Below are 24851 nucleotides of genomic sequence, written 5' to 3'. Positions count from 1 at the left end.
ATAATATGTCCGGTTTATTGTTGCCTTCAACGTTGTTTTCTTACTACATTGTTTTATAAATATGCAGATAAAGTCACAGAACCATTTCTGTAATTTTTGTTTTATACCTAAAATGCTCAGCAGCACAAACTGAGGGTAGGAGGTTTACTTTTGTTATGTACTGTATGTATATGGTTCACTAGGCTTCAGATCAATTTGAAGAATCAGAAGAAAATGTAGCCAGCACCCCATGCTGACAGCACTTGTCGGGGCTTTGTTACAGAATTACTCCCAATAGAATAACAATAATAATATACAAGGGGCGTTCAAGTCAAATGGGACTTTCAATTTTCCATATATATATATATATATATATACATATATTATAAAAAAGGATGCTAGCATGGCGGTACTACACGTAGTAGTGAGTGGCAAGGGTGTCCTATTACTGATCGGTAGTGCACATGTCGCAGGCCAGTCCAGGGACCATTAAGCAAGATGGCAGACAACAGTGTTAATGCGTGCATGGGACAGCATGTGGTGATGAAGTTTCTTGTGCATGAAGGCGTAAAACCCCCGAATATCTACAGAAGACTTCAAGCACAATACGGTGATGAGATGATCAGCTGCAGTAAGACATTTGAATGGTATAAACATTTCAAAGATGGCCGTACGTCCGTCAGTTACGATCCCAGCCCATAGCAGTCTTTCCGGGCGTGGAACGCCTGAACTTGGATAATCAATGCATAACCTGTCGTAAAATTGCACAAGACACACATCTTTCTGTGGGAACAGTGAACACAATGATGACGAAGTGAAGCAGGCTGTCCTAGGATGGTTCAGGCGTACTGACAAATCTTTCAATGACAAAGCTTTCCAGGCATTAGTTAAATGGCGGGAAAAGTGTATAAATGTAGCAGGGGAGTATTAAGAAAAATAAATGCAGATTCCACTGCTTGAAAATTTTTCTTCTGAATAAACGTAGAAGTCCTGGTTTGACATGAATGCTTCATGAGCTCTAGTACTAATATATTATAGCTCTAGCTCTATTAGCTGTAATATATTATAGCTCTAGCCAATATATATATATATATATACTGTATAGTTCTAACTTTGTTCAGTTTTTGTATCTCTTTTGCTACAGTATTCTGACTGATAAGTAAAGCTTTGCTGATCTTCTTGTAGCCTTCACCTTTCTTGTGAAAATTAATAAGGAATTATTTTCTTTCTCAGGCCTTGTGACATTTCTATTCCATGTGGTGCCATCGCTGACAGCATGAAATGGGCGGGGTTTTCTTTGTTATATAACGCCCTTTTATAATCACCTGTCTGCTGGACACCTGTTTAATGAATATATAGACTCATCTGTAGTTGAATTTGTTAATTACAATTTTGTTGTCTAAAATGTATCTTTGCTCCTAGGACTTTCATTGGGGTGTATTCATTTTTGCAACACTGTCTTGAACTAATTTGTTAGGAAAAAATACTTTTTTGAGTCTGCAAATTAATAAATCCTGTTTGAAATCAATGGTCTGCATTTTTGGGAGTATTTTGTAGTATAGCGTCCCATAGAAAATGTAGATTAGAAAGGAAATTAAAGGTTTTCCGACATATCTGTTGGGGTGTATTCATTCATGCTGAGCAATGTAGCCCTAGCTCTGTTAGCCCTTATATAATATAACTCTAACTCTGTTAGCCCTAATATAGAATAGCCCTAGCCCTATTATAATATAGCCCTATTAGTCCTAATATAATATCACTCTAGCCCTATTATAATATAGCCCCATTAGTCCTAATATAATATCACTCTAGCCCTATTATAATATAGCCCTATTAGTCCTAATATAATATAGCCCTATTAGTCCTAATATAATATCACTCAAGCCCAATTATAATATAGCCCTATTAGTCCTAATATAATATAGCCCTATTAGTCCTAATATAATATAGCCCTAGCCCTATTAATCATAATATCATATAGCCCTAGTCCTATCAGCCCTTATATAATATAGTTCTAGCCATATTGGCCCTAGTATAATATATTTCTAGCCATATTGACCCGAGTATAATATAGCTCTACCTCTATTAGCCCTAAAATAATATAGCCCTAGCCCTGTTAGTCGTAATATAATATAGCCCTAGCCCTGTTAGCCGTAATATACTGTAATATAGCCCTAGCCCTATTCACTCTCATAGAAAGTAGGGAATGGTTAGAATCCCCGACATCTGTTTTTCCTCTGTTGAGCTGCAACAGACCAGCAGCAGTGAGGTGCAGAATGATATAAAAAAATATTTTGTAGGAAAAAACGCATACATGCCAAATGGGGGATTTCTTGAGATGTTGGTATTTTACATTCATTACAATCAAAATCAATGATCTAAAAATCACATCTTTTATTTATTTATTTTATTATTATTATTATTATACAGGATTTATATAGTGACAACAGTTTGCGCTGCGCTTTACAATATAAAGGCAGACAGTACAGATACAACAATATAATTCAGTAGAAGGAGTCTTGTATCTTCTTAATCTGAAAAAAAAGAACAATTGTTGCATTCACAAGATGAATGTTCCCCTATCCATGCCACCTGCCATCCAGCTCTTGGTATGTAATGTTTTGGGGTATACATCAATCGGCTATGTCTCACAGAATATACCATAATTTATTGAGATGGATGGTGCCTGTAGTTATAATTGTAATGCATTTCACAGGTGACCTTTGCTTCTTCACACAGAAATGGGAATACTCATCCACAATTATACTAGCTTATGTTAGAGCCAGACACATTTTATTTAATCAATCATTGATAATGTTCATATCACAAGATAAAATCTATATTATGGCACCCCACTATGGACGTAAAGTGGTATTAAACCCCAAATTAAAAATGTAATATATTGCAAGTTACCAATCCTCAAATGTGGTGGCTGCATTAGTCTTCTTTCTTTTTAGACTTTTTTTTTTGTTTTTCCACATCAGTACAGACAGCAAAATATGATCCGGCAGGGGTTCAAACCCTTCCCTACTCAATTGAAGAAGAAATAATTTGTTGTACATTCACGTTAAAGCGTATCCAAACCCCAAAAACAGAAATGCATTATAATGAATCTCATCAGAACTTAGATGTAGTGGCTGCATTTGTTTTATTTTTTTTTTTATTTTTACCTGGTGATCCTGCCATTAACTCGCTTCATGTTCTAGGGCAGTGGTTCTCAACCTTTCTAATGCCGCGACCCCTTAATACAGTTCCTCATGTTGTGGTGACCCCCAACCATAAAATTATTTTCGTTGCTACTTCATAACTGTAATTTTGCAGTGGGAGGACTAGCGCCCCATCACTGATGTCAGTGGGATGAATAGTGTCCCATCGTTGGTATCAGTGGGAGGAATAGTGCCCCATCATTGGTGTCAGTGGGAGGAATAGTGTCCCATCATTGGTGTCAGTGGGAGGAATAGTGCCCCATCATTGGTGTCAGTGGGAGGAATAGTGCCCCATCATTGGTGTCAGTGGGAGGAATAGTGCTCCATCATTGGTGTCAGTGGGAGGAATAGTGCCCAATCATTGGCGTCAGTGGGAGGAATAGTGCCCAATCATTGGCGTCAGTGGGAGGAATAGTGCCTCATCATTGGCGTCAGTGGGAGGAATAGTGTCCCATCATTGGTGTCAGTGGGAGGAATAGTGTCCCATCATTGGTGTCAGTGGGAGGAATAGTGTCCCATCATTGGTGTCAGTGGGAGGAATAGTGTCCCATCATTGGTGTCAGTGGGAGGAATAGTGTCCCATCATTGGTATCAGTGGGGGGAATAGTGCCCCATCATTGGTATCAGTGGGGGGAATAGTGCCCCATCATTGGTATCAGTGGGAGGAATAGTGCCCCATCATTGGTATGAGTGGGAGGAATAGTACCCCATCATTGGTATCAGTGGGAGGAATAGTGCCCCATCATTGGTGTCAGTGGAAGGAATAGTGCCCCATCATTGGTATGAGTGGGAGGAATAGTGCCCCATCATTGGTATCAGTGGGAGGAATAGTGCCCCATCATTGGTATGAGTGGGAGGAATAGTGCCCCATCATTGGTGTCAGTGGGAGGAATAGTGCCCCATCATTGGTGTCAGTGGGAGGAATAGTGCCCCATCATTGGTGTCAGTGGGAGGAATAGTGCCCCATCATTGGTGTCAGTGGGAGGAATAGTGCCCCATCATTAGTATCAGTGGGAGGAATAGTGCCCCATCATTGGTGTCAGTGGAAGGAATAGTGCCCCATCATTGGTATGAGTGGGAGGAATAGTGCCCCATCATTGGTGTCAGTGGAAGGAATAGTGCCCCATCATTGGTATGAGTGGGAGGAATAGTGCCCCATCATTGGTATGAGTGGGAGGAATAGTGCCCCATCATTGGTATGAGTGGGAGGAATAGTGCCCCATCATTGGTGTCAGTGGGAGGAATAGTGCCCCATCATTGGTATCAGTGGGAGGAATAGTGCCCCATCATTGGTATCAGTGGGAGGAATAGTGCCCCATCATTGGCGTTAGTGGGAGGAATAGTGCCCCATCGTTGGTGTCAGTGGGGGGAGGAATAGTGCCCCATCGTTGGTGTCAGTGGGGGGAGGAATAGTGCCCCATCGTTGGTGTCAGTGGGGGGAGGAATAGTGCCCCATCGTTGGTGTCAGTGGGGGGAGGAATAGTGCCCCATCGTTGGTGTCAGTGGGGGGAGGAATAGTGCCCCATCGTTGGTGTCAGTGGGGGGAGGAATAGTGCCCCATCGTTGGTGTCAGTGAGGGGAGGAATACTGTCTCATCGTTGGTGTCAGTGGGGGGAGGAATAGTGCCCCATCGTTGGTGTCAGTGGGGGGAGGAATAGTGCCCCATCGTTGGTGTCAGTGAGGGGAGGAATAGTGCCCCATCGTTGGTGTCAGTGGGGGGAGGAATAGTGCCCCATCGTTAGTATTAGTGACACAAATGATGGGGCACTATCCCTTCCACTGACACCAATGATACTTACCTTGCTGACTCCTGCTCCAGCCTGGGCTCGCTCTCTCCCTCTCCCATCTACAGCCTGCATACCTGGCTGCAGCAGCAAAATTTGCACTTACCTGTCAGCTGTCTTCCTTCTCTGGCCTCTCTCTTCACTCGTTCCTGCAGCTCCCTCGATCTTCTTCGATCTCCGCGCGCTGCCGCTCGGCTCCTCCTCTCCAAGCTCCACCTTCTCGCCGGTGATTGGCCGCCTGTGTGCCTCTCCTGAGCTACAGTTCCGGTGGCCAATCAGCGGCGAGGAGGCGGTGACAGGGGCAGCATATCATCCCACCCACACATCGCCGGAGACAGCAGCGGTGTCTCGGTTCCTAAGACCATCGGAAATATGTGTTTTCCGATGGTCTTAGGCGACCCCTGGGAAATGGTCTTTCGACCCCCAAAGGGGTCGCGACCCCCAGGTTGAGAACCGCTGTTCTAGGGTGACATTGCTCACTCAACAGACTGTATCTATAGTAAAGCAGCATTAATACACTAGGGCATGTCTACAGAACACCTCCCCCTCTCATATTCATCATGACACTGGGGGAGGGGGATTGTTTTGTCATCTGTAGAGATAGCTGAGAACAATAACAACTAATAACAGCCGGCACAGGAAGTTATCATCACATTTCAGGTAGGACCAGCAAGCATTTTATGTAATTGTTGAACAAGCATTACAAAATACTTTCATTAGTATATCTGACATACCAAAATGTAGAAAATGAGAAGTTCATGGTTAGGGTTCTGATTTTCTTAGTTAAAAAAAGGAAAAGCTGGGTTTGCTGAATGTATCCAATGATGCGTAAGTACATATACTTTTTATTATCTCCCTTGTACATCACATAATTGGTTATTTAAAGTGAACATTATCTTAGGCCCCATGTACACGGGACACTTCTGAACGATGGAAACTGACTGCTGGAAAACTTAGGTTAAAAAATGTCTGTTTTGCATACGTGCTTTTGCGTTTAGAAGCGTTTTTTAAAGATAAGCACAGGAGAACCTCCCAGATGCTCAGAATGCGTTGAAAAGTGGTAAATTATTAACGATTTCAGACTGTTTCAGAGAAACACAGAGAGTAGAAGCAGAGACAGCAGTATGTGTTGAGATTAGCTTAGGTGTGAGTTGCTCATTAACATTTCTTTTGTTTCCAAGGGTGGGAAAGGTGTCTGGTGGAGGGAGTCATTAAGGTCACCTGGCAGGGGTCTTCATGAGGAATTTGAGGTGTGAATGGTCATTAACATATCTTTTGTTTCCAAGGGTGGGTGAGGTCTGAGGTGTGAATTGGTCATTACAATGTGTGACAAGCTTGGTATGAACATCCTGTGTTCAGTGTTTTTTCCGTTTGAGTACCTTGAAAACTATTTGCATGCATTTTTCATGATGAAAAAAGGATCTGGACAGTATCTGGAAATGGAACAGTTAAAAAACGCTTCTAAACGTAAACATTTATAAACGCGGTTAGCCGTGTTTACACACATTTACAAGCATTTTGTGTTTGAAACGCTGATAAAATCTACTGCTGAACGCAAGTTTGGTGCGTTCAAGAAAACGACTGTAAACTCAACTGCCTGTAAACGACTGTAAACGACTATGTGTGCATGGACACATAGGAAAACATTATTGAGAGTTCAGGGGCTGCTGAAAAAACGCTGAACAGCTCCTAAGCGTGACTTTATCAGCTGCAGTGTACATGAGCCCTTATTCATAAAACAAACATTTACTACCACTGTGATAAATCAGCTCCATCAGGGTTGAGTGGAAGTAGTACTGTGTTGTAACATAAAGCCAACAGACAACATCCCCTCCCCCCATTTTCATTACCTATAGGGGAGTTGCTTAGCAATTCACAAATATGTGGAAAAGCAGATAACATTATATGGGATTGCAAGAAAAAAAAGCCTGAAAAAGGAAAACTAATGCAGCCACCACATCCAAGAGTTTAGCAATTCTTAAACCACTTACCCACTAGTACATTTATCCCCTTCCTGCCCAGGCCAATTTTCAGCTTTCAGCACTGTCACACTTTGAATGACAATTGCGCGGTCATGCAACACTGTACCCATATGAATTTTTTTGTAATGTTTTTCACACAAATAGAGCTTTCTTTTGGTGGTATTTATTCACCACTGGGGGTTTTATTTTTTGCACTATAAATGAAAAAGAAGAGTGAACATTTTGAAAAAAAAGGTTTTCTTTGTTTCTATTATAATAATTTGCAAACAGGTAATTTTTTCTCCTTCACTGATGTGCACTGATGAGGCTGCACTGATAGGCAACAGAAATGGGCACTGATGAGGCAGCACTGAGAGTTTGCACTGATGAGGTGGCACTGGTGGGCACTGATGAGGAGGCACTGATGCTGCTGCACTGATATGCGGCACTGATAGGTGGCAACGATGGGCACTTATAGACGGCGGTGATGGGCACTAATAGGTAGCACTTAAGGGCACTGACTGGCAACACTGACAGCACTGACTGGTGGCGCTGATAAGCTGCACAGATTGGCAGCACTGCTGGGCAGCACTGTTGGACACTGATAGGCAGCATTGTTGGGTACTGATGGGCAGCACTGCAGAGCACTGCTGGACAGCACTGTTGGGCACTTTTGCTGCTGCACTGATAATCAGGACACTGATAATAAGTGCCCTGATTATCAGTGCAGATGTCTGCTTTGACATTTGCCTGTTACCTGCAGTACTTTCCTCACGCTGTAACAGCTTGAGGAAAGTACTGCCGATAACGGGCAAGTGTATTTACATGGTGGTCAGCTGTGATTGGACACAGCTGATCACGTGATAAAAGTCCAGAGTGGTTAGCCTTTTACCATGTCATGTGATCAGCTGTGTCCAAAGAACTGGATGACCGTGCTGTAGCCATCATTCAGCTATAGCGCGGTCCATCTTCAATGCATTGTATAATAATACAAAACCACATGGTAAAAGATGTATTCTGTGTTTGAAATGTTTCAATTAGTCCTAATTATAGTTAGTGTTACTAAACCCTGGACCCTGCATTCACTATATCTGGTCTCCCCGGATCCTGCATTCACTATGTCTGGTCTCCCCGGACCCTGCATTCACTATGTCTGGTCTCCCCGGACCCCGCATTCACTATATCTGGTCTCCCCAGACCCTGCGTTCACTATATCTGGTCTCCCAGGACCCTGCATTCACTATATCTGGTCTCACCGGACCCTGCATTCACTATATCTGGTCTCACCGGACCCTGCATTCACTATATCTGGTCTCCCCGGACCCTGCATTCACTATATCTGGTCTCACCGGACCCTGCATTCACTATATCCGGTCTGCCTGGACCCTGCATTCACTATATCTGGTCTCCCCAGACCCTGCATTCACTATATGTGGTCTCCCCGGACCCTGCATTCACTATATCTGGTCTCCCCGGACCCTGCATTCACTATATCTGGTCTCCCACAGTACACAGAACATGGAAATTATTTTATAGTAAATATAAACTGCTAAATACATTTTCTCATCAGAAGTTAGAGCATTCTTGTGACTTCTATCAGTGTCCAGCCCAGCACTAGCTACATCTTGTAAGAGGAGTTTTCTTTCTTCTCTAGGAGGATGCAGGGCCCCTGACCTCTGTTTGGACAGTGCTGATTGCATGTACTCTCCCAAGAAGAAAAAAAAACCTCTCTAGCAATAAACACCAAACTGAGCATGTGCAAAATGCCTACGGTTCAGTCTGTTTTATCAGGAGATAAATGGTGGTCGCTTGAAAAAGAGGAGAAACAGGGAAGAAAGGATCCAATGGCCTTTTTACACAGTGCAGAGGATTAACCCCTTAGGTTCCACAGTGAGTATAATAAGCATGCTTTACTGCATATACAGACTGATTGTACTGTTGTGGGTTTATTAATACTTTAATAGAGAATATATAGTTGATACCACTGTGCATATATCATTTTTCTTTCCTGTGTGGTATTGGTCCTCGGTCTTCCTTCTGGTTGAGTTGCTCTTGCAGCTGTTTACCTTATAACCCAACAATAGACTGGAATGTCCTCATAAGAAGTTTGAAGACAGAGAGAAATGCAAAGGTGAATTCTTTGTGCAAGAGAGGAATCAGGAAGTGCGTCTTAAAACTTCTCATCCTTTGTAGCATCCACATATTATGAAATAAATAAGTTCAGTCCAGCACAGGTCACACAGAACTATGTGAGTGAGGACCCGCAGGAGACACGGTACAGCAACATGTGAGTAGTTCCTTATTAGCAGAGGTCATTTTCACCTCAAATGTTTTTGGCATTGTCTAAAATGCTATTTTAATATTAGTCGTATTTTAATCATCTGATATGTTTTAGTTTTAATCGTATTTTAATCATCTGATATGTTTTAGTTTTAGTTGTATTTTAATCATCTGATGTGTTTTAGTTTTAGTTGTATTTTTGTTGGCTAAAATTTGCAGTACATTTTAATTTACTAAAATTGTTTTAGTCAACTAAAATCTAATGGCTTTAGTTAAATTGTAATGCATTATTTAAGTACTTCTAAAGAATTTCCAAACTCATTATGTACCCTGGGAGTAAAAAAAATCTAATACCATGTTATTATTTATGGTACTTATATAGCGCTGTCAATTTACGCTGTATTTTACATATATATATTGTACATTCAATATGTCCCAACCCTCAAGGAGTGTACGATGTAAGGTCCCTAACTCACATTCACACATATACGGGAGGAAACCGGAGTACCCGGAGGAAACCCACGCATTGGTTTTGTTCATTGTTTTCATCAATTGACGAAAATTTGTTTAGTGTTTGTCACTCGAAACATACAGCTGATGAAATATATGACGAAAATATTTTTGGCAACGAAATTAGCACTGCTTTTTAGAGATTCCTCTGAAAATCTGCCCATATTTAGCTAGATCAAGACAATCATAGTAATATATGCTGCAATTTTTAAAAGGAATACAGTCTTCCTCAACACTGGGATCACACTAATGTTATGCAGGACACTGCATGTAGTCCACACAGGAATCGCACAGCATTCTGTACGGTGCAATTTGAGCCATACATTGTGTATGGCTCAAATTGCATCCACACCAAAAAGGCGCAGGACCCTTTTGTTTACCTGCACCTGAATCGCATCACATGAGCGTTCTCACCCATGCGATGTAATTTCTGGCAATCGCATCTCTAGGGGCGGACTGACAACTCATGGGGCCCCCGGGCAATAGGGGATCATGGGGCCCCTGTGTCCTCACCCACACCCAAAAAACCTATGAAAAAGGTACCAGGGGCATCCCATGGGGCCCCCTACTGAAACAGGGCCCTCGGGCAGTGCCCGAGTTCCCAAATGGTCAGTCCGCCCCTGCGCATCATGTTTTGCGATCTGTTACAGGGTGTCATTAACTTAACATTGACACCCGACACCAGATGGCATGAACGCCATGCAATTGCAATGCGGAGCGGGAAACGCACAGGATTCGCAGCATTTCCCACACCGCAACAGTGTGAACCCGGGTCTAAAATTACAGTTCTCTATATAGGAATATAGGGGTTGATTTACTACAACTAGAAAGTGCAAAATCTGGTGCAGCTGTGCATGGCAGCCAATCAGCTTCTTACTTCAGTTTGTTCAATTAAGCTTTGATAATAAAACATGGAAACTGATTGGTTTCTATGCAGAGCTGCACCAGATTTTATATTCTCCCATTTTAGTAAATCAACCCCATAGTCTCCCTTACCCTAGGTTCACATGTAAGCGTTTTCTGCAGCATTTTGCAGAAACACAGTACAGTCCATTTAACATGATTTCTAGAGATGAGCGAATTATTCAAAAATTTGATTCGGCTGATTCGCCGAATTTCAGGAAGAAATTCGATTCGATGCGAATTAATTCGCTACGAAGTTAACTTATAAAAAGGGTTTCTAGGCTTCAGAGAGCCTTTAAATTAGTGCAGAACACTGTACCTTTAATTTAAATGCCCTTGGAGATGAGGAAGGAGAAGGAGAAGGAGAAGGAGAAGGAGAAGGAGAAGGATGAGAAGAAGGAGAAGGATGAGAAGAAGAAGGAGAAGGATGAGAAGAAGAAGGAGAAGGATGAGAAGATGGAGAAGGAGAAGGATGAGAAGAAGGAGAAGGAGAAGGATGAGAAGAAGGAGAAGGAGAAGGATGAGAAGAAGGAGAAGGAGAAGGATGAGAAGAAGGAGAAGGATGAGAAGAAGGAGAAGGATGAGAAGAAGGAGAAGGAGAAGGATGAGAAGAAGGAGAAGGATGAGAAGAAGGAGAAGGATGAGAAGAAGGAGAAGGATGAGAAGAAGGAGAAGGATGAGAAGAAGGAGAAGGATGAGAAGAAGGATGAGAAGAAGGATGAGAAGAAGGAGAAGGATGAGAAGAAGGAGAAGGATGAGAAGAAGGAGAAGGATGAGAAGAAGGAGAAGGATGAGAAGAAGGATGAGAAGAAGGAGAAGGATGAGAAGAAGGAGAAGGAGAAGGATGAGAAGAAGGAGAAGGAGAAGGATGAGAAGAAGGAGAAGGAGAAGGATGAGAAGAAGGAGAAGGATGAGAAGAAGGAGAAGGAGAAGGATGAGAAGAAGGAGAAGGGTGAGAAGAAGGAGAAGGATGAGGAGAAGGAGAAGGAGAAGGATGAGAAGAAGGATGAGAAGAAGGAGAAGGATGAGAAGAAGAAGGATGAGAAGAAGGAGAAGGATGAGAAGAAGGAGAAGGATGAGAAGAAGGAGAAGGATGAGAAGAAGGAGAAGGATGAGAAGAAGGATGAGAAGAAGGATGAGAAGAAGGAGAAGGATGAGAAGAAGGACAGTTCTGTGACAGTTTCTGTCTATTTCTGACAGTTCTGTGACATTCACTCCATACAGCGGTTTCAACCGCTGTATGGAGTGAATGTCCCAGAACTGTCAGAAATAGACTATTTCTGACAGTTCTGGGACATTCACTCCATACAGCGGTTTCAACCGCTGTATGGAGTGAATGTCACAGAACTGTCAGAAATAGCCTATTTCTGACAGTTCTGGGACATTCACTCCATACAGCGGTTGAAACATTGTATCTATTTGTTTCCATAAATGGATCCATTTATGGAAACAAATAGATACAATGTTTCAACCGCTGTATGGAGTGAATGTCACAGAACTGTCAGAAATAGCGGAGCTCTGCAGATACACTTAGAGGAGCTCTGCAGATACACTTTTTGCCGGCTTGGAATTATTCTTATTTTCATCCTACTTCTTCTTCTTCTTCTTCATCCTCATCCTCTTCTTCTTCTTCTGAGGATGAGGATGAAGAAGAAGAAGAAGAAGTAGGATGAAAATAAGATTAATTCCAGGCCGGCAAAAAGTGTATCTGCAGAGCTCCTCTAAGTGTATCTGCAGAGCTCCTCTAAGTGTATCTGCAGAATAGAGGAGCTCTGCAGATACACTTTTTGCCGGCTTGGAATTATTCTTATTTTCATCCTACTTCTTCTTCTTCTTCATCCTCCTCCTCATCCTCTTCTTCTTCTTCTAAGGATGAGGATGAAGAAGAAGAAGAAGAAGAAGAAGTAGGATGAAAATAAGATTAATTCCAAGCCGGCAAATAGTGTATCTGCAGAGCTCCTCTAAGTGTATCTGCAGAATAGAGGAGCTCTGCAGATACACTTTTTGCCGGCTTGGAATTATTCTTATTTTCATCCTACTTCTTCTTCTTCTTCTTCTTCATCCTCATCCTCAGAAGAAGAAGAAGAGGATGAGGATGAGGATGAAGAGGAAGAAGAAGAAGAAGTAGGATGAAAATAAGAATAATTCCAAGCCGGCAAAAAGTGTATCTGCAGAGCTCCTCTATTCTGCAGATACACTTAGAGGAGCTCTGCAGATACACTTTTTGCCGGCTTGGAATTATTCTTATTTTCATCATACTTCTTCTTCTTCATCATCATCCTCATCCTCTTCTTCTTCTTCTGAGGATGAGGATGAAGAAGAAGAAGTAGGATGAAAATAAGATTAATTCCAAGCCGGCAAAAAGTGTATCTGCAGAGCTCCTCTAAGTGTATCTGCAGAGCTCCTCTAAGTGTATCTGCAGAATAGAGGAGCTCTGCAGATACACTTTTTGCCGGCTTGGAATTCTTCTTATTTTCATCCTACTTCTTCTTCTTCTTCTTCATCCTCATCCTCTTCTTCTTTTTCTTCTGAGGATGAGGATGAGGATGAAGAAGAAGAAGAAGAAGTAGGATGAAAATAAGATTAATTCCAAGCCGGCAAAAAGTGTATCTGCAGAGCTCCTCTAAGTGTATCTGCAGAGCTCCTCTAAGTGTATCTGCAGAATAGAGGAGCTCTGCAGATACACTTTTTGCCGGCTTGGAATTATTCTTATTTTCATCCTACTTCTTCTTCATCCTCATCCTCTTCTTCTTCTTCTGAGGATGAGGATGAGGATGAAGAAGAAGAAGTAGGATGAAAATAAGATTAATTCCAAGCCGGCAAAAAGTGTATCTGCAGAGCTCCTCTAAGTGTATCTGCAGAATAGAGGAGCTCTGCAGATACACTTTTTGCCGGCTTGGAATTATTCTTATTTTCATCCTACTTCTTCTTCTTCATCCTCATCCTCATCCTCTTCTTCTTCTTCTGAGGATGAGGATGAAGAAGAAGAAGAAGAAGAAGAAGTAGGATGAAAATAAGATTAATTCCAAGCCGGCAAAAAGTGTATCTGCAGAGCTCCTCTAAGTGTATCTGCAGAGCTCCTCTAAGTGTATCTGCAGAATAGAGGAGCTCTGCAGACACACTTTTTGCCGGCTTGGAATTATTCTTATTTTCATCCTACTTCTTCTTCATCCTCATCCTCAGAAGAAGAAGAAGAGGATGAAGATGAAGAGGAAGAAGAAGAAGAAGTAGGATGAAAATAAGAATAATTCCAAGCCGGCAAAAAGTGTATCTGCAGAGCTCCTCTATTCTGCAGATACACTTAGAGGAGCTCTGCAGATACACTTTTTGCCGGCTTGGAATTATTCTTATTTTCATCATACTTCTTCTTTTTCTTCTTCATCCTCATCCTCATCCTCTTCTTCTTCTTCTGAGGATGAGGATGAGGATGAAGAAGAAGAAAAAGAAGAAGAAGTAGGATGAAAATAAGATTAATTCCAAGCCGGCAAAAAGTGTATCTGCAGAGCTCCTCTAAGTGTATCTGCAGAGCTCCTCTAAGTGTATCTGCAGAATAGAGGAGCTCTGCAGATACACTTTTTGCCGGCTTGGAATTCTTCTTATTTTCATCCTACTTCTTCTTCTTCTTCTTCATCCTCATCCTCTTCTTCTTTTTCTTCTGAGGATGAGGATGAGGATGAAGAAGAAGAAGAAGAAGTAGGATGAAAATAAGATTAATTCCAAGCCGGCAAAAAGTGTATCTGCAGAGCTCCTCTAAGTGTATCTGCAGAGCTCCTCTAAGTGTATCTGCAGAATAGAGGAGCTCTGCAGATACACTTTTTGCCGGCTTGGAATTATTCTTATTTTCATCCTACTTCTTCTTCATCCTCATCCTCTTCTTCTTCTTCTGAGGATGAGGATGAGGATGAAGAAGAAGAAGTAGGATGAAAATAAGATTAATTCCAAGCCGGCAAAAAGTGTATCTGCAGAGCTCCTCTAAGTGTATCTGCAGAATAGAGGAGCTCTGCAGATACACTTTTTGCCGGCTTGGAATTATTCTTATTTTCATCCTACTTCTTCTTCTTCATCCTCATCCTCATCCTCTTCTTCTTCTTCTGAGGATGAGGATGAAGAAGAAGAAGAAGAAGAAGAAGAAGTAGGATGAAAATAAGATTAATTCCAAGCCGGCAAAAAGTGTATCTGCAGAGCTCCTCTAAGTGTATCTGCAGAGCTCCTCTAAGTGTATCTGCAGAATAGAGGAGCTCTGCAGATACACTTTTTGCCGGCTTGGAATTATTCTTATTTTCATCCTACTTCTTCTTCATCCTCATCCTCAGAAGAAGAAGAAGAGGATGAAGATGAAGAGGAAGAAGAAGAAGAAGTAGGATGAAAATAAGAATAATTCCAAGCCGGCAAAAAGTGTATCTGCAGAGCTCCTCTATTCTGCAGATACACTTAGAGGAGCTCTGCAGATACACTTTTTGCCGGCTTGGAATTATTCTTATTTTCATCATACTTCTTCTTTTTCTTCTTCATCCTCATCCTCATCCTCTTCTTCTTCTTCTGAGGATGAGGATGAGGATGAAGAAGAAGAAAAAGAAGAAGAAGTAGGATGAAAATAAGATTAATTCCAAGCCGGCAAAAAGTGTATCTGCAGAGCTCCTCTAAGTGTATCTGCAGAGCTCCTCTAAGTGTATCTGCAGAGCTCCTCTAAGTGTATCTGCAGAATAGAGGAGCTCTGCAGATACACTTTTTGCCGGCTTGGAATTCTTCTTATTTTCATCCTACTTCTTCTTCTTCTTATTCTTCTTCTTCTTCTTCATCCTCATCCTCATCCTCTTCTTCTTCTTCTGAGGATGAGGATGAAGAAGAAGAAGAAGAAGTAGGATGAAAATAAGAATTCCAAACCGGCAAAAAGTGTATGTGCAGAGTTCCTCTATTTCTGACAGTTCTCTGACAGCTTCTTCACATGTACAGCGGTTGAAACATCTGTATCCTAAATGGAAACTAATAGATACAATGTTTCAACCGCTGTACATGTGAAGGAACTGTCAGAGAAATGTCAGAAATAGCGGAGCTCTCTGCAGGGACACTTTTGCCGGCTGATCGGGAAAAATCCGATTCGCGCACCCAAAGTAGGCAAATATTCAGATTCGACACGAATCGAATTTTTCCTGAAATTCGTATCGAATTCCGGTTCGCCTGGTTCGATTCGCTCATCTCTAATGATTTCCTATGCGACAGGTTCACATCTCCGTGTTTTCCCCCGGTGCGTTTTATGTAAAGGGTCAAGGACTATTTTTAACGCAAAACTTTGCATTTTTAGTTCTATAGACTCCAATTGGAATACTGCAGAAAAGCATGTATTGCATTTTTTTCTGCGTTTTGCGTTTAAAATCTGCAGAGCAACAAGAAAAATTTAAAAAAAGCAAAACCCATCAAAAACGTGACAAACACGCAATGCAGAAACGCATCAAATGCAACCTGCATAGGTGTGAACGTAGCCATAAAGTGCATTTCTAGTAAGGAATATGGTCTTGCTTAACCACTTGCCCTCCAGAAGATTTACCCCCTTCATGACCAGGCCATTTTTTTTGCACTATTTCAGCTGGTAATTGCACGGTCGTGCACTGCTGTACCCAAACAAACTTTATGTTCTTTTTTTCACACAAATGGAGCTTTCTTTTGGTGGTATTTGTTCACCTCTGCGCTTTTTACTTTTTGTGCTATAAACAAAAAAGACGATTTTGTTATAAAAATATCCAATAAACTGAAAGTTACTTATAAATTCAGGCCAAAATGTATTCTGCGACCTGTCTTTGGTAAAAAAAAATCTCAATTCATGTACATTCATTGGTTTATGTAAAAAGTTCTAGCATCTACAAACTATGGTATATGTATTGGAATCTACGCAGCGTTTACTTTCTGACTGCCCATCACATTTCTTGAGGTGCCAATAAAATCCCAGGGCAGTACAACCTCCCCCACCCCAAATGATCCATTTTTGGAACTTGGACACCCCCAGGATTTTGCAGATTTTATTTTTTGCCACAAATTTTTTGAAAATGACAATTTTTTTTCTACAAAGTTGTCAGTTTAATGATATATTATTAATGCAGGCCATGGGTATATGTTGAATAACACCCCAAAACACATTCTTCTACTTTTCCCGAGTATGGGGATAACACATGTGAGAGACTTTTTGGCAGCCTAGCCACATACAGGCCCCCAAAATCCAATGACCACCTCCAGACTATCAAAGGGCATATTTCCTCATATCACTTCCCCACTACCTATCACAGTTTCAGAGGCTATAAAATGCCAGGATAGTACAAACACCCCCACAAATGACCCCTTTTTGGAAAGTAGACACCCCAAGGAATTTGATAAGAGGTATGATGAGTATTTTACAGATATCAGTTTTGTCACAGGGTTTTGAAAAAGAAAAAAAGAAAAGAAAAAATAAATTTTAGTTTTTTTCCTTCGTTTTCCAAAAACAAGTGGCAACAAATGAGATCTGCAAAACACTCACCATGCCTCTTAGTAAATACCTTGGAATGTCTACTTTCCAAAAACAGGTCATTTGGAGGGGTTGCTTCTACTATCCAGGTATTTCAGGGCCAACATTAGAAGCTTATGCCACACATCACCCACTCTTGAAGACCAAGCCTTTTCTGACACTTATTCACATGAAAAAATAGTTTTTTTGTTAGAAAATTATTTTGAACCCCCTGACATTATATATTTTTTAACCACTTGCCACCCAGCCACTGTAGATATACGGCAGCAGGGCAGCACTGGCAGGCAAAACCACGTTTTAAAAGGTGTGTTTTGTAAACAAATAGGGGGCGCGCGCGAGGCGCACCGCCGCCCTATCTGTCCCGCCGATCACCGCCGCAGATGTGAGTCGCCGGGTCACAGCCGTTCCTTAGTGGCTGTTTCCCGGCGATCGGCGGCAAACAGTGACAGACAGCACTGCTGCAGTAGCTGTGCTGTCTGTCACTTCCCTGTCAGCTAGAGGATGAGCTGATCGAGAAAGAACAGTTTCTCTTTCTTGATCAGCCTTGTCCCACCCAGTACACACCCCCGCCCCCTAGTAAAACACTCCCCTCACTCCTATAACCCTTCCCTGCAAAATAAAGTTAACCCCTTCCTCCCCAGTGCTATTAGTACAGTGTCGGTGTTTTTTTTTTTTGCACTGATCACTGTATTAGTATTTTTGGGGATGTCAGTGACCCCAAGTCAGTACCCTCCAATGTCAGAATGTCCGTCGCAGTCCCGCAGTCCCGCCATAAGTCGCTGGTCGCTGCCATAAGTCCCTGATCGCCGCCATTATTAGTATAAAAAAAACCCTAAAAATCCCAGTATCTTTCCCGCCATTTGTAAACGCTATAACTTTCACGTAAACCAATTAAGTTACACGTATTGGGTTTTTTTTTTAGAAAACACATGACATTTATGACTAAATTTGATTTTTGCATTTTTTTTTACTGGACATGTTTTATAGCAAAAAGTCCAAAATATTGTTTTTTTTCCCTCAAAATTGTCAGCCTTTTTTTTATAGCGCAAAAAATAAAAACCGCATAGGCAATCAAATACCACCAAAAGAAAGCTGAATTTGTGGGGAAAAAAGGATGTAAATTTCATTTATGTACAATATTGCATGACCACACAATTGTCCGTTAAGCTAGTGCAGCGCTGTATAGCAGAAAAATGGCGTAAATTGCAGTATCTATACCATAGTTTGTAGACGCTATAACTGTCACACAAAGCAATCAATATACACTTATTGGGATTTTTTTTTACCAAAAACATGTAGCAGAGTACATTTTGGCCTAAATGTATAACCAACTTTGAGTTTACTATATATTTTTTATAGCTGAAAGTAAAAAATATTGTTTTTCTTCAAAATTTTTGGCCTTTTTTTGTTTATAGCGTGAAAAATAAAAAGCGCACAGGTGATCAAATTACATCGAAAGAAAGCTCTATTTGTGTGAAAAAAAGAACGTAAATTTTGTTTGGGTGCAGCATTGCATGACCGCGCAATTATCAGTTGAATTAGTGCAGCGCCGAGTAGCAAAAAGAGGCCTGGTCATTAAGGGGGGTAAATCCTCTGGAGGTCAAGTGGTTAAAGCAGAGGCCCTAGAGAATAAAACAGTGGGTGTTTTTTTTAACGTCACACATTATTTGTGCAGCTATTTTTCAAACGCAAATCTTTTGGGAAAAATATACTTTTTAGAATTTTAATGCACAAAAAGGAATCAATGTTCCCCCTGCGCTTATATATATGGACCTGTAAACAATGATGAAGCTGCTAGCACCTTAATCCTATACCTATAGGTGTATAAACCAAATAATAAAAAAAATATATGGTGCAGAGCTAAAACAACATATATACAATCAATTAATCATAAATCAAACTTAGTAGTGCTAAGATCCTTCAGGGATCTAAAATATAGTGCCATATGGTGAATATTGTGGAACAATCAACTTGGTCCTAAAAATGGACCCAATATATTGTGAGATAAAATACCAAACTTCCCAATCCCACAAAACAGGATGATAATCATACACCAAGTGTATAAACGGTGAATCCCAAATGCGGGATAATCATAAATCAAAGTGACAAGTGCTTGAATTACAAAACACATAAAATATTCACATGTGAATCAAAAAAACAAAAAGTTGAAAAATCAATCATATAAATAAACGTACAATGAAGTGCAAATAATTTGCAGATAAGGTGCTTCGCTATTCCTGGCATGCAGATGTTGCCGTGTATGTGCACACCAAACAGATCCTTTAATGGCTAAAATGCCCCCTCACCTCCATCATACGACCCAATGGGCCAATACGCCTTTTGGATCACACCTGGTTCCTTCACAGGTAAGATCTCCTTGCTATCCAACCTCCAACGACTCTTCCCACACAGGCGCCACACACAGCATAAAAGATATCCCTTCCACTGGGTAGGTAGGTAGGTGACCTCAATACAGCCAACTTACTCACATATAGCTCATCAGGTGTGGCCTCTCTGAGCTTTCCGATGTCCAGGTCAAAATGAACAGAGTGCCCCTCTTAGTGAAGTCCAAGGTAGCTCTGGTAACACAGGTGAAAAATGCACAAAAACACAACACATTACCCAATTGTTTGAAAAATTAAAAAAGATGATGTTACACCGACTAATTAGATACCAAACATGACATGCTTTAAAATTGCGCATGCCGGTACAATGGCAACAGAGAACATACATTTGTATTATCGATGGGCGAAGCTTTAAAAGTCTTTACATGTCACCAATTTATATTTACACAGGAGGTCTAGTACTAGAATTACTGCCCTCGATCTGACGTTCGCGGCGATACCTCACATGCATGGTGCAACCGCTCTTTACATACTATTCTTTTTTTAGAAATCTGGCTTCTATCCAACTTTAAATATCTCCTCTGCCCTTACATAATCTGATCTCACCAAGATCGGTGTGATTAATCAGATGCTTTCCCAATTTACAAATGGTGCTGTGTATCTCCTGTGAAACTGAAGTGATGAAATGCTCGTAGCTTACGATTTCTTAGACTATAGAGATGATTAGAGCCATTCTGGTCTCTGATCAGCTCTATAGTCAGCCAGCAGAACTGCCGGCTGCATTCTCTGATTCCCCTGTGGGACAGGAGAGCCCAAGAAAACTGTGGAAGGCAGCAGGAGGGGGGGTTGTCCTTTCCTGCTTCTCTAAAAACAATTCAGCAGCTAATGGCCCACTGGGATTGCTTTTACATGAAAGCCAACCACCTGTCAGGGCTCCCGGGTATGACCAGAGGTGTGTGACTGACGCAGGGCAACGCAGACTTCAGATATGTTATAAACAATGTAATTTAATAACACTAACCATACAAATCTAAACGCAGTGCAATACTAAAACATAACACAGTGCAAACGAACCAAACCAACCACCCACAGATAACAGTACATACAATGCAAGCGTCGTCAGGCAGGCCGGGTCAATATCAATTGGGCAGGTAGGTACAGGGGGAGCAAGCGGAGAATGGTCGGGGTCACAGGCCAGGTTCCGCAGGTAGCGGGCAGCGTGGTACAGAGGGTCAGGCAGAGGAGAATGGTCAGACAAGCCAGGGATCAGAGCAGGGTCAGCAGAGAATCAGACAGGAACAGGGAGCAGGAACAGGATGCAGGGCCCAAGAGAAACACAACACCAAGGCAGAGTCTGCAGGTCTGAATGTCCCTTAAATACACCAGTATAATTAGTTCCAGGTGTTTGACTGGCTGCAAGGTTGAGTCTCTGATTGCTGGAAGCACCCGCTGGCCAGCCCTGGTACTGCAGCTCATAAGGCAGCTGAGTCCCACTATTGCTGGCCAGTCCATTCCTGACAGTACCCCCCCTCAAGGAGCGGCCTCAGGACGCTCCAAACAGTCCTAGCTGGGCAAAATGTTCCACCGCCCGGGTCTGGTAACTGGCGGGATATCAAAGACTGGCACACCGGGCAGGACTCCGGGCAGCGGCACACCGGGCAGAGGCACATCGGGCAGGACTCCGGGCAGAGGCACATCGGGCAGGACTCCGGGCAGAGGCACATCGGGCAGGACTCCGGGCAGAGGCACATCGGGCAGGACTCCGGGCAGAGGCACATCGGGCTGGACTCCGGGCAGAGGGACATCGGGCTGGACTCCGGGCAGAGGCACATCGGGCTGGACTCCGGGCAGAGGCACATCGGGCTGGACTCCGGGCAGAGGCACATCGGGCTGGACTCCGGGCAGAGGCACATCGGGCAGAGGCACACCGGGCAGAGGCACACCGGGCAGAGGCATCAGGCTGAGTAGAGGCATCCGGCTGAGTAGAGGCACCAGGCTGAGTAGAGGCACCAGGCTGAGTAGAGGCATCAGGCTGAGTAGAGGCATCAGGCTGGGTACAGGCACCAGGCTGAATAGAGGCATCAGGCTGAATGGCGGGTGCCGAGGCACCAGGCTGAACCACGGAAGGCAGGTTCTCAGACGGCAGGCTCACCGGTTTGGATACTGGCAGGATGGTATTGGTTGGAAAGAATTTTCGGTTTTTTCTGGTTTTAACTACTGGAGCACTGCAAGTAAACGCAGGTCTGCAAACGAATGGAGCAGCTGGAGACAGAGAAGAACTGGAGGATGGAACAGGAGAGGGAGCAGTTGCTACAGAGGGCTTTTTTACAGGGTTAAAGGCAGGATAGGTGCAGCGAGTGGGAACAGGGGACTGACATGCGGTAGATAGCAGGGCAGGAGGAGCTGTTGGGAATGCAGGAATAGAGTTTTGAGGAAATAGATTAGAAGCAGGACTGGGTTTTTGTAAGCTGACTGAGGCTGGGTGCAACAAGTCTGTCCATGTCTGCAGTATGGGTTGAACAAAGCTGAGCTTACACAAAGCCTGTCTGGTCAATGACTGCACTGCGTTTATACAATCTCTTAGTACCTGTGGTGAACATGTGGAATAACGCTCCAGAAAGTAACCCACATCATCCTCTAATAACCACACCAGGGACTCTACCTAGTCTGCACTAAATGGTGGCAAAAAATCATCCCTGCATTCGGGGGTACCAGATTAAACCAACTCAGCACAAACCTCAATCAAAGGCTGCACCTCAGAGAACTCTGTGCCCTGATCTACTAGAACATGAGCGAGCCGTATACATTCTAGCAGTTCATCCCGGGTATACTCCTTCAGAGTTTGATAAGCATACTCCCTGTCATCAAACACTAGCAGATATAAATACACAACCTCATCCAGATCCATCCTTCCCATCAACAAACCAAGATGGCTTCCCTGTGCAGCCACTTCTGGTAAGGATTGGCCTTGGTGTAATGTCAGGGCTCCCGGGTATGACCAGAGGTGTGTGACTGACGCAGGGAAACGCAGACTTCAGATATGTTATAAACAATGTAATTTAATAACACTAACCATACAAACATAAACGCAGTGCAATACTAAAACATAACACAGTGCAAACGAACCAAACCAACCACTCACAGATAACAGTACATACAATGCAAGCGTCGTCAGGCAGGCCGGGTCAATATCAATTGGGCAGGTAGGTACAGGGGGAGCAAGCGGAGAATGGTCGGGGTCACAGGCCAGGTTCAGCAGGTAGCGGGCAGTGTGGTACAGAGGGTCAGGCAGAGGAGAATGGTCAGACAAGCCAGGGATCAGAGCAGGGTCAGCAGAGAATCAGACAGGAACAGGGAGCAGGAACAGGATGCAGGGCCCAAGAGAAACACAACACCAAGGCAGAGTCTGCAGGTCTGAATGTCCCTTAAATACACCAGTATAATTAGTTCCAGGTGTTTGACTGGCTGCAAGGTTGAGTCTCTGATTGCTGGGAGCACCCGCTGGCCAGCCCTGGTACTGCAGCTCATAAGGCAGCTGAGTCCCACTATTGCTGGCCAGTCCATTCCTGACACCACCAGCTAAAAAAAACGATACCAGGATGATGCCTGTAGCTGCATCCTGGTATAACCACTCAAAGTCCAGCGACATACCAATACATTTGCTGGTCCATGTTGGGCATATAACAGCAGAGAACACAGGCATACAATGAATCAGATCTGCGGACCAATATGACCACAATTCATTCTTTTTTGTAATGCCCATATTGAATGTAAGGTTTCCATACAAATTGTCTGGCAAGAGCTGAATTTGGATGGGCGGCCATGTATTGTTGTGCATATAAATTGCTTTGGTCCACAATCACTTTGTAGAAATCTTCTGTGAAAAACAGCAGACGGGCTAAACGCTAGTGCTGGCAGCGAAAGGGGCCAATCCTGCTAACACTCTGTTTTGGGGACACTGTACAAAGGAGACACTAGTATAGTTCTGTTCGTGATCAATATCTTGATCTGTACAAACACTATACTAGTAATGGCGGTGATCAGCAACCTATATGGTGATGACATTCAAATGAATGGGCTCTCATACCCACAGGAACGCAGATATGTGAACCAGGGGCTAATGGGGTTTTTCCTCAGAATCTGGTGCAGTTCTGCATGGTAACCAATCAGCTTCTAACTTCAGCTTGTTCACTTAAGCTTTAGCAATAAAACCTGGAAGCTGGGGGCGCATGCGCGCCCAGGGACGATGGCGGCCGCACATTAAGTGAGCTCCGCTCATCCCCGGTCAGTACAGACTCACCCGACAGCCGCTTCCGCTCCTCTTCAGCTGCGGGTGAGTCACCCGTACTCCACACCCGACCCGGCACCTGAGAGGAAGCTTGATGGGGAAGATAGGGCGCTGGAGGCCCCCCTCCCCGCAATAACGTGACCTGCGGCCCTCGCCGCTCCGGAGGTTTCTCTCCAGGCCGCAATTCCCAGTCTCCAATATGGCTGGGAGCCCAGGGAGGGATCGCGGCCCCCCGGTGGTCACGGCCGGTACTGCACCCACAGACACTCCAGCCTCTGCCCTGACTGAATCTCTGCTGGAGGACTATGAGCCCCAGCATGCTACTGGGGGAGCTGCGGGGTACTCTGCCTCAGGGAAACATCCTCCCTCCACCCAGACAACTCAACAGGCCACCCAGTCACCTTCTCTCACGTTGTCAGCGTTGGATGACAAGCTTCAAAATTTTTTGCGCAACATTACCGCGTCCATATCCGCTGAGGTTGGAAAGCTGGCCTTGGATCTCAGAGGGGAAATTGCCCAGATTGGAGACCGCACGAACAGACTGGAAAATGAGTTTGATGATCTGGTACAATACGTCCATGTGCTGGAAGAGGATAACGCTTATCTGAAGCACTCCTTATCCCAAATGCAGCTCCAGCAAGAGGATCTGGAAAACAGGGAACGGCGCCAAAATATCCGTATTCGCGGTATGTCCGAGTCTATTGCAGATGCACAGTTGCACCGTCATCTTCTGTCCTTCTTTACCGCGACTGCCCCCTTGGTTCCAGAAGCAGATTGGCGTATGGATAGGGCTCACCGCTCCTTGGGCCCAAAACCTGCTGAAGGCACCAGACCTCGCGACGTTATTGTTCGCTTTCATTTTTTCCAAAGCAAAGAAGCTCTACTTTCTGCTGTTCGCCACAAATCATCTCTGGAATTTCAGGGGGACAGACTCCAACTCTTCTGCGACCTGTCCCCGATTACACTGGCTAAGCGACGAGACCTGAAACCGATCACCACACACCTTCAACAACACCGTGTCCCTTACCGCTGGGGGTTTTTCTTTCGGCTGATTGTAACCAGGGACAATACCCAAGTTGTGCTCCGTGATCTTCATGAG

General features: G+C 43.4%; 1 protein-coding gene across 1 annotated transcript in view; it reads left to right on the top strand.

The window, feature by feature from the left end:
• Window positions 1-9067: 9067 nt before the first annotated feature.
• LOC149447645 (adhesion G protein-coupled receptor F5-like) overlaps window positions 9068-24851 on the top strand; it is a 145744-nt gene continuing 129960 nt past the window's right edge. The window contains exon 1 of the mRNA XM_089652268.1: window positions 9068-9217. The gene's annotated coding sequence lies outside the window, so the exon portion shown is untranslated. The remainder of the gene's footprint in view (window positions 9218-24851) is intronic.

The sequence above is a fragment of the Staurois parvus genome, unplaced genomic scaffold (genome assembly GCF_062004578.1).
Source record: "Staurois parvus isolate SC_StPar_1 unplaced genomic scaffold, SC_StPar_1.0 ptg000678l, whole genome shotgun sequence".
Classification (NCBI taxonomy): Eukaryota; Metazoa; Chordata; class Amphibia; order Anura; family Ranidae; genus Staurois; species Staurois parvus.
Note: the sequence above shows the minus strand (reverse complement) of the source record. Positions and strands in the feature narration are given on the sequence as shown.